Below are 17,997 nucleotides of genomic sequence, written 5' to 3'. Positions count from 1 at the left end.
CAAAATTCTAACATAACCTTGTACTTTTTAGTTATCAGTTTTCTTCTACAAATATTTCTCCAGAATATCACAATAGTTTTATGAGGTAGGGTGACTAGTATTATTATTTCTATTTTTCTCAGGTTAAACTTGAGGTTAAAAGGTTTGACCAAAGGTAAATTACTTAAACAAAACTGAAAATTAAACCTCCATATTTGTATTCCAGTATGATTTCCTGGAAAACACTTGAAGATAACTCCATTTTTGTTGTTTGACTGGGGATGGCTTTCAACCCCTCTACTCCCTCCCCATCTGCCCCACATCTAGGCAAAGGATTAAGAAATCCCTGGTGCTCTTTTCCTTGGTGTGGTGAAGTGTTGCTCAAGTCATGGCTTCTCCAAGCCCCACCCCATTATCACAATAAAACCCAAGTCATTCTTCTAGCCTTCTCTCCGTCAAGCTATTTGTGGACCAGCTTTAGAGACTGTTTTGTTTTCTCACATAAGCCTCATTATGTCAGTTACCTTTTTGGACATCATCAGTCTTTATGTTTGACCACATTTTGGGTATGAGGGGGAGGGACATACCTCACCTTTCAATATGGCCACAAAATAGACCATAGACATAAATTTGAAATCTTCCTTCCACATCTCTACAAATACAATATTTCTCCTGATTGCTTTCTCCATACAATCCTTGCCTATATTTGCACTGGATCGTCATTTCTCTTCAAGATTCCTCCTGTTGCAATTGTCTCTTGCCAGTAGCCCCTCTCCCCTTCCATGTTCCTTTCATACCTGTGGTCTTTCCATGCCCTGTTTTAGAAAACACGTGACAATATACATTTATTGTTCTACTTAAAGAAAGAAAAAAGTTACACAGGAACATGGATATTTGCATTTTTAAATTAAATATTGTTAGAGAAGGGGTTGGAAAACTTTTTGAGGAACAAATTAATGACTATTCTAGGCTCATGGACCAGAGTTTTTCTGTCACATCTATTCAAGTCTACAACTGTAACACAAAAGCTGCCATAGACAACACATAAAGAAGGAGGTATGGCTTTATTTCAAGATAAATTAAAAATTGAACTATCATATGATCCAGCAGTCATACTCTTGGGTATATATCTGAAGGATTTGGAATCAGCATCTTAAAGAGATATCTGCACCCCCATGTTCATTGCAACATTATTTACAAAAGCCAATATATGGAAATAACCTGAGTGTCCATCAATAGACGAATGGATAAAGAAGATGTGATTTGTGATTTATAGATAGATAGATAGATAGATAGATAGATAGATAGATAGATAATACAAACACACACAATAGAATATTATTCTGCCATGAGAAAGGATATCTGCCGTTTTCAACAAGTATGAAATTTGAGGCCATTATGCTAAGAGAGATAAATGAAGACAAAGAAAGACAAATATTGTATGAAATCCCTTATATGTGGAATCCAAAAATAAATTGAACTTGTTAAAACAGAGAGTAGGGCTTCCCTGGTGGCGCAGTGGTTGAGAGTCCGCCTGCCGATGCAGGAGACACGGGTTCGTGCCCTGGTCCGGGAAGATCCCACGTGCTGCGGAGCAACTAAGCCCATGAGCCATGGCCGCTGGGCCTGCGCGTCCGGAGCCTGTGCTCCGCAACGGGAGAGGCCACAACAGTGAGAGGCCCGCATACCACAAAAAACAAACAAACAAACAAAAAAAAAAAACATAGAGTAGAATAGTGATTACCAGTATCTGGGTGTAGGGGAATTGCGGAGATATTGTTTAAGGTACAAACTTGCAACTAACAGGTAAATAACTTCTGGAGATATAATGCAGAACATAGGAATTATAGTCAACAATGCTGTATGATATACTTCAAAGTTTCTAAGAGACTAGATCTTAACTGTTCTCAACATAAAAAAAGAAATAATAATTATGTGACACAATAAAGGGTTTAGCTAAAATCTCTGGAGTAATTGTATTGCAATATATAAATGTATCAAACCAAAACATTGCACATCTCAAATTACACAATGGTATATGTCAATTATATCTCAATTTTTAAAATGGTTTAAAAAAGTATTAAAAAAAGCAACTGCCAACTATACTTGACCTATAAGCTGCACTATGCCTACCCCTATGTTATTCCTATGCAATTTACTGCAGAGGTAGCAAACCAAGAAAAAAAAATTCTCACCTAGCATCACTTAATTAGTTTAGCCTTTAACACTTAAGAAAACAAATGATAGAAAGGCTAGATAATAACAGTATAGATGTTTCAAGCAAGTGCAGTAATTATTTTTGTCCTGAGTTCCATAGACTAGGCATATAATAACTATTTATTAAATAAATGAAGTAACAATTTGTCACACACCACTGAAGACATTATATCAGTCTTCAGAATATATATTTAGTATTTAAAATTGGAAATGAATAAGTAAAGTTATTTTCCTAAAATTTTTTTATAGAATTTTAGTTTTATTTATTTATTCATTTATTTATTTTTGACTGCGTTGGGTCTTCATTGCTGTGCGCAGGCTTTCTCTAGTAGCAGCGAGTGGCGGCTACTATTCATTGTGGTGTGCAGGCTTCTCATTGGAGTGGCTTCTCATTGCAGAGCACAGGCTTTAGGCACATGGGCTTCAGTAGTTGTGGCATGCAGGCTCAGTAGTTGTGTCTCATGGGCTCTAGAATGCAGGCTCAGTATTTGTGGCTCACAGGATTAGTTGATCAGCAGCATGTGGAATCTTCCGGGACCAGAGCTCGAGCCCATGTCCCTTTCATTGGCAGGCAGATTATTAACCAATGTGCAATGTGCCACCAAGGGAGTCTCTGAATCAATAAAGTTTTAACATAAATAATGCAGAATATTATCCACCAAAAATATAAATCAAAGAGTATAGCTGTCAGGTGTATTATAGCCATGAACTGATCCATGAAACATTAAAATATAAAAACCTGTGAACTAACGTTCTGAATAGCTAGATTTAGCCAACTAACTTTCTTATTCAAATAAATATTGCCCTTTATAATTCTAAGCACATATATGGTTTCTAAGAAAAAAATGCACGCACTTTAGCAGATTTAAACTATCATTTTATAACTGTAATAACACATTTCATTGAACAATTCTGAAATAAATGCAAAGTTGTGCTAGTTAAACATGTTTGGCTTTGGTTCCTGCCCAATAACACATCCAAAAGATTAAATCTGCAATAAAACTAGCCAAAGCCCTCCAAAAGATATTAAGATAGCTGCCTACTCTGCTTTTGATTGCTAGTTTCCTAAAAATTCTCATTTGTATCTAGATCTGAACTCTGAATAATGTTTTGTTTTAAATGTAACTCCAACGGATTTGATAATCTTTATGAAGAGTTTTGAATAAGAGCAATGCGGTGATCTGAATTCTATTATCTTTGATCTGAATTCCATTTCTTTATTTGGCCATAGGGATAAGCAATTTTGCCACACCACTCATGGGAAGTTTGTCTGCATATGAAGAAGAAGACAGATAAGCATTTCTTATAATAAGTATTCATTAATATTATCCATAAATACATATTTTCATCCTGAATATCTCTGACTTTGACATCAATAGGGATATACAGGCAAAAGAGCCATGTATGGTTCCTGCTTTCACTGAATTTTGTATGAGTAAGAAATGCAGACAACACACAGGAAATTAAAATATATGGCATGGTGAGATAATATTTGACATGTTTGTTGAATTTTTTAATATTACTTGATTTTTCAATTGTTCCTATTCAATCATCATCAGCTTTATTTCCCTTTAAAAGGAAAGATTGAAAGTATATAAAACAGAAATAGCCTTAATATCTTTCTTGCCTTTCATTTTAAACATCTAAACCCTTAGAGAAGTTTAATGTTCTTGTGGAATAGGTTAAAGAAAGATGATTCAGGGTATATGACAAACGTCTTTGGCAGAAGCAGTGTGTGGATGTGACACCACTCACTTCATTACCAGAAAGTACCTATCCTGAATAGAAGGGTAGAAGAGAAAAGTGAAAGAAATGGGGCTTTTTTAGACTACTTGCCAGGACTACCTGAGAAATGTCAAGCACCTGGAAAGAAAATGAATGTGTAGATGTATCTGGGCAGATAGATGCATGGACAGTCCTTACAGAGTTTCTGCTCTCAACAGAAGCATAGAAGAAGCAAAGATTTCCAGAAGCCATGGCCAGCATTCAATGAGATGTTGGACAACTCAGTTATTTCTGTGAAGACCTGATGTCTGCTGCAAAATCCATGGCAGTAGAGAAGTCTGCTTTCCCCCACAAAATAATCTTCATTTCAGTGGAAGAAGGGAGGCAAACACAAGAATATATTCCACCATCCTGTTTGAAGGGAACTGATTATAAATTAAATCAAATTGTATAATATTTTGGAGACAAATCTGGGACTTTGACACCTCTTTTTGAAGTCTGTGACTCAAACTCTCTAAAACTATAATTACTCCAAAGTATGATGCATACAACATATAATGAAGACACAATTAGTAATTAGGAAGCTTATTGGAGCTTAGGAGCCTTAAGTTTTAGACTCAGCGATTGTATATAAATATTAGTGCTATTCACTTTGATAAGAAAAACATGAGTTGATTAAAAATGTATTTTTTGAAGGATATGCATTTTAGGCAACACTGAGGCATATGAGTGGAAGTGAAATTTAGATTTGTAAGTCTCTGGTTCAGAAGTATCAACTAAACCTGAGGCAGGAGGTAGACCCTAGGTTAGACATTTACAACTAGTCTCTTGTTTAAACCTTGAAAATAAAGATAATAACAGGAACAGAGTAAGTAGCTGGACTTTGCCTCCTGTGGACCTACAAGATAATGGGAACAGCCGGAAAAAGGAGGACTAAGCCCTGCTTAGGTAAAAGATAAGGAGACCACATATTTCTCATTCTTGGGGGTCAAGGAATCACCCCCCCCCAAGCTATGCATAGGCAGAAAGGAATCTCAGGGGAGGGGGTGCTAGACCATAATATGTTTTGCTAACTTCCCAGAGATCCTTCCTCTGGAATCCATCTTGGCTAAAAGAGGCATGCACACACAGGGGAGGCCCCTGGGCCAGACAAAATATGGACTCAAAGACAGACAAAGCAAGATGATTGACCAGAGGAAACCTGGAAGAACTGCCCCCATATAAGTAATTCTCTTTCTCAGCCCAGCTGTGCTTTCTCCACATGTATCTTCTCTCCTAATAAACACCTTACTTTCCTCACTCCTTTTCATCTCCTTGCTGAATTCTTTCTTCAAAACAGACAAGAGCCAGGGTTCTGATCCTAGCCACTAGCTCCTGGTGTTGTAATGGTTAAGATTTGGTGCTTTCACCACCATGGCCCTGGTTCAATCCCTGGTTGGGGAACTGAGATTCCATTTCAAGCTGCCACATGCTGCAGCCAACACATAGCTACCCGAGATCAAACCTATGGGATGAAATATTCCAGAAATATTCTGGGGAAATTGTGTGACTGAGAAGAGTAATGGTCACAATACAGAAAGCTAAAGAATTTCAGTTTTAAAGGGATGAGCACAAGAACAGGCCTCTACAAAGGAGATTGTTAGTGAACAGTCAGAGGCTTTTGGAGGAAATCCAGAATGGTGTTTTAACTCAGAAGCCAAAATCAAAGTGCATCATGGGAGGAACATCAGGGCTAGCAGTGCCAGGTTATGCCAAAATATCAAGTAAGGTAAAGAAACAAATGTGCTAGATTTAGCTAGAAAGTCATGGTAACTTGGATGATAACAGTTTCTGAGAAGTCACTCTGCCATGGTTAAAGAGATGATTGGAAATATGAAATAGAAAAATAAAGTGTAGATTATTTTCTCAAGAAATTTAGGACTTCCAAATTATTATAATTTCTATTTTCAAAATTTCCTACAAAAATTAGAATAAAATATTTGTGTATTATATAAGTTTAAAAAAAATGTTGCAATGTATACACATCAGGCCACCTGAGTTGGCTGCTTGTTTGCTTTCTGTACATCCTCTGCTCAACCAGTCCCTGATTCACCTATACTCTACTCACATGACTGACCTTCTGACCTTCACCTTTAATTAGGCTTTATGAAGCCTAATCAGTAATCACCTACACACTTGCCCCCTACCCCTTCTCCAGCTAGTGATTATATTAATTTTTAAATCAGAATGGCTATTCTTTGATAGTTTAACAAAGGGAAGGCTTCTGCCCCACGAAGGTACTTAGTCCAAGGGGCTAAAAGAGCTGTGTCCTTCTGCTGGTTTCCCTGGTAACTTATGAGTCAATCTGATGCCAATTCTTCCTATAGCTGGTAGTCTACCTGACCCACCCACCCAGCAAAGGCTGCTGCTGCCATGTTCTGCCTGCCATCCATCAGGCAGTGAGATGTCACTCCAGGACCCTTTCATTTCAGCTGTGTAAGATCTTCCATCTATTAAACTTTTGATGTCTCTGTCACTGACTCTAGGCTTTTTCTTTCAGGCCTGCACAGCACAGCCCAATGCTGTGTGTGTGAGATATTGGGCAGGAAAAAAGGAAAACCTTTCTTCTACAATTAAGGACATATGGGAACTTACCACGTCCCATATGAAGGAACTTTGTCCTGTATCTAGAAATTACAACACGTTCAGCACATAATTTTTTATGTTGTGATTTCTTTAATTATATATTATGAATGCCATACATTTTTTCAGTACAGACTCATATTATGCCATTTCTCTGCTGAAAACACTCCAGTGGCTTCCTTTCCACCTACTGTAAAAATCAAAGTTCTTAACAGAGCTCATAAGGTCCTGAAAGGTGTGGTCTACCTAAACTTCTCTAACTCTCCACTTGTCTCTTCTCCAACCAGAGTGGCCTCCTGGCTGTTTTTCAAATACGTGAGAAACACTCCCATTTTAAGGCTTTTGAACTTTCTGTTCCCTCTACCTTAGTTGCTCTTCCCAAATATTTGATTGGCCAAAAAGTTTGTTTGGGTTTTTCCATAACATCTTACAGAAAAACCCAACTGAACTTTTTGACCAACCTAATATATCAGCGTAACTCTCTTATATGCTCCAAGTGTTCGCTCAAATTTTACCCTATCTATTCTCCTTAAAATAGCACACACTCCAATTCCTGAGTGTATCATCTAACATATTTATTTGTTTATGTTCTTGTTGGCTGATTGATTCTACTAGAATTGTGGCTACCTACAAGCTAGAATCTTGTCTCTTTGTTCACTATTGAAATCTCACTGCCAAAAACTGCACTCTCCAACATGATAGCCAGTAGCCACACAAACGATTAAAATCAACATTTAAATTATTAAAAATCAATACATTTAAAATTCAGTTTCTTGGTCCTATTGATCTCATTTCAAGTGCCCAATAGCCATCCATGGATTACCTAACAATTGGACAGAACGTGAAGAATTAGACTGTGTTGGCTTAGAGTATTGCCTAGTATAGAGTTGGAGTGTAGTAAATATTTTCTGAACAAATCACATTCATTTTGGTGTGTGATGCCCAGAGTGATAACAACATGAAATTAGAGGCTATTTTCAAAAGAAAAGTATCTCCCTGTGTCTTGGTGGAGGACTGAATGGTAACAAATAAAATGCTATCAAAATATACCTAGGTTCTTTGTGCCACAATTGATTGCAGCACTTTAGTTATAAAAATTTCCAAAATGTTGTTTCCTAAACATTCATAGGAATAAATAATTTAGGGAATTGGGGAAAAAAGTGTGTTTCTTTTACTCTCTTTCTGTTACTTCACACATGTACCCCCCCCCCACACACACACACATATTCAACTTCTTGTTTTAAGGAGGCATAAAAATGATGTTAGTAGTGAGAGGTAAAGCTTACAAATAAGGCTGGAAAGAAATTGTAAATAATTTTCTAGCTGACTAAAGAATACTCTTGTTCGGTTCAGTGCATTTCCAATATAATATTGAGTATCACTTCATAAAAGAGTAAAACAGTTTTTGCCTGTTTTGAAAGTGCCTACATTCTCAACTATGTCAAAGCAAACACATACAAAGATATTTTTCCCAATGTTTACATTAACTACAATCTCTATATAGTCTTTCTCTAAAATTTTTTTATTCAATTTATTAAACTCGAAAAAAAGCAGTTCAGTCATTTCTCCCACCCTTACCCCCTGCTTCTCACAACTATCAATTTACTCTCTGTATCCATGAGCTTGATTTTTTTTTTTTTTAAGATTCCACATATAAGAGAGATAATCTGGTATTTATCTTTATCTTTCTGACTTACTTCACTTAGCATAATGCCCTTGAGGATCACCCATGTTGTCAAGAATGGCAAATTTTATTCTTTGTTATATATAAATAATCTTCCATTGTGTGTGTATATATATATATATATATATATACATCTATCTATCTATCTACCACATCTTCCTTATCCATCCAAATATCAGTAGACACTTAGGTTGTTTCCATATCTTAGCAATTGTAAATAGTCATGCAATGAACATGGGAGTATATATCTCTTTTTGAATTAGTGTTTTCATTTTCTTTGGATAAATACCCAGAAATGGAATGGCTGGATTATATGATAGCTCTATTTTTAACTTTATGAGGAACCTCCAAACTGTTTTTCATAAAGGTTTCATCAATTTAATTTCTTGACTTTTTGATAATCACCATTCTAACAGGTTTGAGGTGATATCTCATTACGATTTTGATTCACCTTTCCCTGATGATTAATGAGGATGAGCATCTTTTCATGTACTCATTGGACATCTATATGTCTTTGGAAAAATGTCTATTCAGATTTTCTGACCATTTTTTAACTGAATTGTTTGGGTTTTTTGTTACTGAATTGCATGGCTTCTTTGTATATTTTGGATATTAACCCCTTAACAGATATATGATTTACAATTAATTTCCCCATTCAGTAGGTTGTTTATTTTGTTGATGGTTTCTTTTGCTGTGCAGAAGTTTTTAGTTTAATATAGTTCCATTTGTATATTTTTGCTTTTGTTACTTTTACTTTTGGGGTCAGATTCAAAAAATTGTTGCCAAGGCAATCTTGAGGAAAAAGAACAAAGCTAGAAGTATTACTCTCCTGGACTTCAGACTACACTACAAAGCTATAGTAATCAAATCAGCATGGTATTGGCACAAAAACAGACACATGGATCAATGGAACAGAACAGACAGCCCAGAAATAAACCCTCTCACCTATTGTCAATTAATCTATGACAATGGAGGCAAGACTATACAATGGAGAAAAGACAGTCTCTTTAATAAGTTGAGCTAGGAAAACTGGACAGCTACATGTAAAACAATTAGGTTTGAATATTTTCTCACACCATATAAAAAATAAACTCAAAATGGACTAAAAATCTAAATGTAAGACCTGAAAGCATAAAACTCCTAGAAGAAAACACAAGCAGAACACTCTTTCACATTAATTGTAGCAATATTTTTTTGGATCTATCCCCAAAAGCAAAATAACTAAAAGCAAAAATAAGCAAATGGGATCCAATTAAACTTAAAAATTTGCACAATAAAGGAAATCATCAACAAGACAACCTACGGAATGAAAGAACATATTTGCAAATGATAGGACTGACAACAGGTTAATATCCAAAATATATAAACAGCTCATACAACTCAATATCAAAAAAACAAACAACCCAGTCAAAAAATGGGCAGAAGACCTGAACAGATATATTTCCAAAGAAGACATAGAGATGGCTAACAGGCACAGGAAAAAGATGCTGAGCATAGTTAATTATTTACATTATTAGAGAAATGCAAATCAAAACAATAACGAGATACCACCTTACGTCTGTTGGAATGGCTATCATAAAAAAGTCTACAAATAACAAGTGTTGGACAAGATGTGAAGAAAGGGAACCCTTGTATATTGTTTGTGTGTATGTAAATTGGTGCAGTCACTGTGGAAAATAGTATGAATGTTCCTCAAAAAAGCCAAAATAGAACTGCATTTTGATCCACGAATGTCACTCTTGGGCATATATCCAGAAAAAATGGAAACATTAATTTGAAAAGCTACATTACCCCAAATTTTATAGCAGCACTATTCATAATAACCAAGACATGGAAGCAACCCAAATGTCCACAAGTACCCTTAAACAGATAAATTGATAAAGAAGTTGTGGTGTGTATATATATATATATATATATATATATATATATATATGTGTGTGTGTGTGTGTGTGTGTGTGTGTGTGTGTATCAGCCATAAAAAAAAGAATGAAATTCTGCCTTTTGCAGCAATATGGGTAGACCTAGAGAACATTTTGCTTAGTGAAGTGTCAGACAAAGACAAATACTGTATGATATCACTTATAAGTAGAATCAAAAACATAGTACAAACAAATGTATATAGCAAAACAGAAACAGACTCACAGATATAGAAAACAAATTAATGGTTACCGTTCTGGAAAGGGATGGGGGGAAAGGGCAAATTAGGGGTATGGTTTTAAGAGATACTAACTACTATATATAAAATATATAAGCAACAGAGATATATTGAATAGCACAGGGAATTATAGCCATTATCTTAAAATAACATTTAATGAAATACAATCTGTAAAACTGCTGAATCTTTATGCTGTACACCTGAATCTAATATAATACTGTAAATCAATTACACTTCAATTAAAAAAAAATCATCACCAAGATGTATGCTGAATAATTACTGCCTGTGTTTTCTTCTGGAAGTTTTATAGGTTCAAGCCTTATCTTCAAGTCTATAATCCATATGAGTTAATTTTTTACACATTATGTAAGATAGTGTTCCAGTTTCATTCTTTTGCATGTGGCTGTTCAATTTTTTCAACACTTTTTTGGAAGAGACTGTCTTTCCCGATTGCATATTCTTGGCTCCTTTGTCATAAATTAATTGACCATGTATGAGAAGATTTATTTCTGAGCTTTGTATTCTGTCCATTAATCTATGTGTTTGTCTTTATGCCAATACCATACTGTTTTAATTTCTATAACTTTGCAATACAGTTTGAAATTAGGGTGTTTCTTGCCTCCAGTTTTATCATCTCAAGATTTCTTTGGCAATTCAGAGTCTTTTGTAGACCCATACACATTTTCAGATTCTTTATTCTATTTCTGTGAAAAATATATTTGGAATTTTGATAAGGGTGGCATTGAATCTCTGTGTTGCTTTGGGTAGTATGGACATTTTAACAATATTAATTCTTCCAATCCATGAGCATGGAGTATCTTTCCATTTATCTGAGTCTTCTTCAATTTATTTCCTTAATGTCTTGTAATTTTCAATATACAGTACATTCACCTCCTTGGTTAAATTTATTCCAATGCATTTTAATTTTGATGCAATTGTTAATGGGAATGTTTCTTAAATTATTTTCTGAGAGTTCATTATTGGTGTAAAAATAGGAACATAATTTTTGTATTGGTTTTGCATCTTGCAACTTTGCTGAATTTATTTATTAGTTCTAACAGTTTTTTGATAGTCTTTAATGTTTTCTATTTATAGTAATATGTCATATGCAAGTAGTGACAGTTTTGCTTCCTTATTTCCAATGTGAATTTTTAAATTTGTTTTTATTGCCTAATTGCTCTGTCTAGGACTTCCAGTACTATATTTAATCAAAGTGGTTACAGTAGTCGTCCTTGTCTTATTCCTGACCTTAAAGGAAAAGTTTTCAGCTTTTCACCATTGTGTATGATATTAGCTGTAGGCTTGCCATATATATATATATATCTTTTATATCTCTAGACTCACTTTATTGAGAGTTTTTATAATAAATTAATGTGGAATTTTGTTTTTCTGCATCTACTGAGATGATCATATGATTTTTATTCTTAAATTTGTTAGTGTGTTGTATCACATTGATTGATTTGCAGATACTGGACCATCCTTGAATCATTGGGTTAAATCCTACTTGATTAAGGTGTATGATTCATTTAAAGTATTGTTGAATTCAGGTTGCTGATATTTTGTTGAAGATTTTTGCATCTATGTTCATAAAGGATATTGGCCTATAATTATCTTTTTCTGGAACCCTTGTCTGGTTTCAGTATCAGAGTAATGCTGGGTTCATAAAATGTGTTTGGAATTGTTTCCCCTTCTTTTAATTTTTGAAAGAGTTTGAGAAGGATTGATATTAATTCTTCTTTGAATGTTTAGTAGAATTCACTGTGAAGCCCTCTAGTCATAGACTTTTGCTCCAGATTTTGTTTTTTGGGACATTTTTGATTATAGATTCAATCTCTTTGCTAGTAATCCATCTGTTCATATTTTCTATTTACACATGACTCAGTTTTGGTAAGTTGCATGTTTCTATAAATTTATCCACTTATTCTAGGATGTCCAATTTGTTGGTGTACAGTTGTTCATAGAAGTCACTTATGATCCTTGTATTCTTGTGTTATCAGTTGTAATATCTCCTCTTCTGATTTTACTTATTTGAATCCCCTCTCTTTTTTTCTTGATTAGTTTAGCCAAAATCTTGTCAATTTTCTTTATCTTTTCAAAGAACCAACTCTTAATTTCATTGACCTTTTCTATTGTATTTTTAGTCTCATTTATTTCTGCTCTAATCTTTGTTATTTCTTTTCATCCACTAATTTTGGGCTTCATTTGCTCTTCTTTTTCTAGTTACTTGAGATATAAGATTAGGTTGTTTATTTGAAACTTTTCTTGTTTCTTGAGATAGGCATTTATCACAATAAACTTCCCTCTTAGAACTTCTTTTGCTGCATCCCATAAATTTTGGTATGTTACATTTTTATCTTTCTCAAGGCTTTTTTAAATTTGCCTTTTGATTTCTTCGTTGATCTATTGGTTACTCAGTAGCATGTTATTTTATCTCAATATAGTTGTGGATTTTCCAGTTTTCTTCTGTAGTTAATTTCTAGTGTTATTCTATTGTGGTTGGAAAAGATGCTTAATATGATTTCAATCCTATCAATGTATATATTTATTCAAATCCTGTCTTATCTGGCAGATCATATAATTTTTTTCATGAAGAGGTACAGATAGTTTTGCTGTCTTTGCGATAAGCAGTGTCTGCACTTATTTTCACACAGCAGGTATGTACTGTACATGTTTGAATTTACAAATAGTTCCCAAAATATTATGAAAAGGTTTTTTTTTTTTTTTGCTATTAGCTGATTTGTAATAATTTTTCATGGATATAAGGAAAGAGGTGCAGTAAACACAGGTAAGAAAAATAGGTAATGAACATTTATATCTATCTCCCTTTTATTGTTAACACTTTTCTTTACAGGAATATGCCAGGAATTATACCTGGTGGGGCCAGGAATTTCTCAATTTATGCAATAAATATTCTGAGGTGTAGGAGAATGCAGTCAAGGCAATATAAATCAAATGCTAGTAAAATTTAAAGTGCTTAGAACATTATGCAGCATATACTGGGTGCTTAATATTCATTTTATTTATTTGTTTCCTTACTTATTACCTAAAATAAGTAAGTATACTTAACCTTATTAAATGATGGGGGTATGATTTATTTCTAATTTTTAAGAATTTTAAATTAATATGCTTGCTTCTAATAATACTAGGAATAGAGTTTATTTTATAAATAGCCAATTAAATCTAACATTTGAAACAATATGTAAAAATAATCCCTAAGTTTTAAAGTAAGCAAGTTTTGCTTTCCTTTTATAAAAATGTGTCTGTGAGATTTCAAGTGCAAGTCTTAGTGAAATTATATTTGAAAGCACATACTCTTTTTTTCTGGTTAAGATTAAATTTACCAGTGGATTTTAAAATTAATATTCCTGCTACCATTAGTTAGACTTGGTATAGTTTTACTCCCAATTTAAAACTTTTACATGGACTCTTAAACGAATGAAACTCCTTCCCTAGCATGGCATGCTCCATGCTGGGTCTTTATTAATTTTTTAACATAAAATAAAGGGGGAATTATAAGAAAAAACATTTAGAAGGTGGTATGGTATGATAAGTTAATATAATTTAAGATCTTGGAAGTTTTGACTTTCATATATGCTGATGTTTTATATGTTATTTACTAATAATCTGATATGGCTTTCTCCCTGGAAAACTTTGTTTTGTCCAATGTAAGCTGGTAAAATACGATTTGAGTTATTACATAGTGGTTCACTCACTCCAGGTATATAGACATCTTTGTCTATTAAGAGTTTTCATATCCAATTAATGAAATATTTTGCCTTTGTAATCTCATTAAAATAAATGAAAATGTAGCAGATAATACATTATTACTATTACAAATTTTTGAACACTTGTTTTCAAATCCCATGTTTATTGGATATAAATGGTTCCAATTTTGTGTTCAAATTAAATGAAAAAGATAAGCTTGAAATCGAGAGCAGTGTTTAAAAATGCAGATATGTCACTTATCAAATTTTGACAATGCTTTAGATCAACCCTATTTCTGGATGATATTAATAAAAACAACAATTGTTAGAAGGCAGTGAGAACTTGCATGCCAAGATCTCAGAGAGAAAAGAAACTAAGAAAAATGAGCTTGACATTAACCTGCTTTTCCATTGATTCATTTGACAAATTGAAAGCTGTGAAGAAGCTGAGTAGAACATTTCATGGTCTCACGGGTTCGGAGATGCAAAAGTTGTAGCCCAGGGCCTACCAAGGTGAAGAGAAATTTGGGAACATATTTCAGGTGTTCAGGTGGCACTTTGGAATGCTGACAAATAGTAATAAGAAGGGTAAAAAAATGACTCTTACAAGGAATAAAACACCCCATTCAAATCAGCCCCAGGATATTATCTGATCAGAGTGGAACTAAGATTAAAATGTTGAAAATTAATCAATCCTCTAAAAGTGCATCATACAAATAAATATCCACAATGGCAATTAGAGAATATTTTAGATTCTGTGATAGTCTAATATGGTATATCAAAATTCATGGATGCTGATAAAGCAGTGCTTGTAGGAAAATGTATAGTCCTTAAAACATTAGAAATAAGAAAGGTTGAAAAGGTAGTAATCTAAGTATACATCTCAATTTATCACAAAAATGAAGAGTTAAATCCAAAGAAAGAAAAATAAGAACAATAATAATAATAATAGCAGCATAAATTAAATAATCGATTGGGAACAAAAAACCAGAATCCAGAAAACAAAAGTTGGTTCTTAGAAAGAAACTAATAAAATTGATAAAATCCTCTAAAAAGACTATCAAGGAAAAAAAAAAAAAAAAGAGGAAGTAAAAATAATCAACATCAGGCTTGAAAAAGGAACATTACTAAAAAATTTAACCATTAAGAAAAAAATAACAGGATAGTGTAAAAACTTTGTACTAATAAGCCTATAACTTTATGAAATTTATAAATTCTTTAAAATAGACAAACTCAACATACATATAAAATTTTTTAGAATTGACCATGTACTTACTAAAAATTGAACGCATGATATATGTAAGTTAAATCATTATGGTTTACACCTTAAATTTATAAAGTGCTGCAGTATATCTCAATAAAACTGAATGAAAAAAATTGAACCATGATTAAAATCTTCCCACAAATAAAATTCACTTTCCAGATGTCTTGACTTTTGAATTAGTCTAATAATTTAAGGAAGAAATAGCACCTTTCTGCACACATTATTTTAAGAGAATAAAGAAAGATATTTTCTTAAATTGCTTTATGAGGTTAGCATAAATGTATCTCAAAACCTGACAAGACATTACTTTTTAAAAAAGGAAATTTTCAGCTAGTCATTCTCATGAATATAAATGTACATATTAAAAAAATATATTAGCAAATTAAATCCAGCAATACATAAGTATAATGTCTCACAATCAACTTGTATTTATTTCTGCAATGCACATTTTTATTAATATATGAAATTCCATGTAGTTCACTACTTCAACAAAATTTGGAGAAAAGTAAAACAAACATTTTTTATGAAATACAAAAGTAAACTAATAAAGTCTGCACAACATATGGTTTAACAAAAAATAAATTTACAAAGTAGAAGCAGAAAGAAGCAGATAAAGGATATCTACTTAAAACCTAGAGTAAACATCATATATAATTGTGAAGTATTGAAAAATATGCCCCACTGTTCAAGAACTACTCAGGTTAGCTATGATATTTTCTATTTAATATTGTTCTGGAGACTTTAGTTCGTGAAATAAGATAAGAAAAATAATCAAACTTGCAATTGTGCCAGTTATTAAACTATTTTCTCTCAACCCTAAACCTCTATCTATATTTTGTTTTGTGATTCTGGATTTGAGAGTTGGCAAACCTCATTTCTCATGTCACATATTTTAGTATAAGAAATTAGAAGAGCCCTTTTGGACATTGTTTAAAGATAAGTAGGGATAATACTTAAAATTTTCCAAATTAGTATTAAAACCAAGTATTGATAATAACTAACATAATTGAAAAATCTTTTCTAAAAACCTGTTATAAGCTAGAGGCTTAAATAAACTTCTATATATGATTTTCTGGCAAAACATAAGTATTTGAAATATGATATTCTACCTACAATATTTTATAATCATGCTATTACTTGAAATATGCCTGTGTAATAAAATTAAATATCAGTTATTATGGAATTGCTTTCTTCCTCTCCCTGGCTGGTTACAATTCTACCCAGATAAGAATATATCAAGCTCAGAATAATAATGGTGTTAGTACATATTACTTTAAAACAATTAACAGAACATAACCTGTTGTGATCACTATATCCCTTTCCAGCTATTGCTCTGCCTGCTCTAGTTTGCTCTTCATCTTCCTGTGCCAAAAAACAATAAAAACAAAAACAAAAACAAAAACCCTTGAAGAGTTGTGTATAGTCAATTTCTTTCTACAGTTCATTATCTTTCATTCACTTCTCAACACCCTGGAATATAAAAACGGAAAGTATTGCCTTGAAAGTGGCACTTTCATTGCCATCATAGCGTTCGGACATTTCAATTTTTGCATTTCCTTACCTATGCAACATGTGTCACTTTTGACAACTTGGTCCCTCATAAAACCTTTCTTTTAGTTTCTATAACACCACATTCTCTTGGTTTCCTATTACATCATTTAGGCTCTCTTCTGTGTTTTTGGTTTTTTTTTAAACCTAAAACCACTATTTTATCCTTGTCTTTATGTTCATGTTTATTCAGACAGTAAACAAATACTTTTTAACCATTTACTGTATTCCAAGAACTGGGTGTACTTGGTAAATAAAGCTGTCATGTGTTCTGATCTCCCTGAAATTGTACCCTACTGAGGTAGAAAAACAAATCAAATAAGGAAATAAATAAATGTATGAAAACACATTGTAATACAATGATGAAATAATATTGCTATAATGACGGAATAACATAGAACTATTTAGTGTGATCAGAGAAAGCATTTTTTAAAGGTCTAGTGGAAGTGACCTGAAAGATCCAGGTATGGGTTAGTGGTGGTAGAGGACAGAGAACATGATATGGAAAGGAATAGCCTTTGCAAAGTTTCTGAACTGTACTCTTAAAGACATCCAGAATGGGGTGGACAAGTGGAGGAGTGATGAGACAGGGCAGGTAGAGATAAACAGAGGCCTGACGCTGCAAATGTAGTTCACTCTTCCACTATCACATTTTCCTTTCCATCTTTTTGTTGCTGGTCATCAAATCCATAGAGAATCAGCCCAGATTTTAAGAAAGACCTGATCTGGGAATAATATTGAGAGCTTATATGTGTTATTAAAGCCACAAGTCTGGAAGAGATCACAAAATAATGAAAGAATGAGTGTAAAATGAGAAGAGCCTTGGGGTTCACTAACATTTATTGATCTGAAAGATGAGGAGGAGGAACTAGCAAAAGAAACTGAGAAGAAGCAAACAGGTGGGCAGGAGGCAAACCAGTAGATGGTAGTGTCCCAGAAGCCAAGTGAAAAATGTGCATAAAGGATAAGGATGTGAACAAACATGTAAAATGCTGATGAGAGTTTAGTTAAGAAAAGAAACTTGTCCATTATTTTTAAAGATAAAATGAAGAGCATTTGAGCAAAAAGAGAGAAAGGGAGACACGTGGTCTATCTATCT

The sequence above is a fragment of the Kogia breviceps genome, chromosome 16 (genome assembly GCF_026419965.1).
Source record: "Kogia breviceps isolate mKogBre1 chromosome 16, mKogBre1 haplotype 1, whole genome shotgun sequence".
NCBI classification, from domain to species: Eukaryota; Metazoa; Chordata; class Mammalia; order Artiodactyla; family Physeteridae; genus Kogia; species Kogia breviceps.
Note: the sequence above shows the minus strand (reverse complement) of the source record.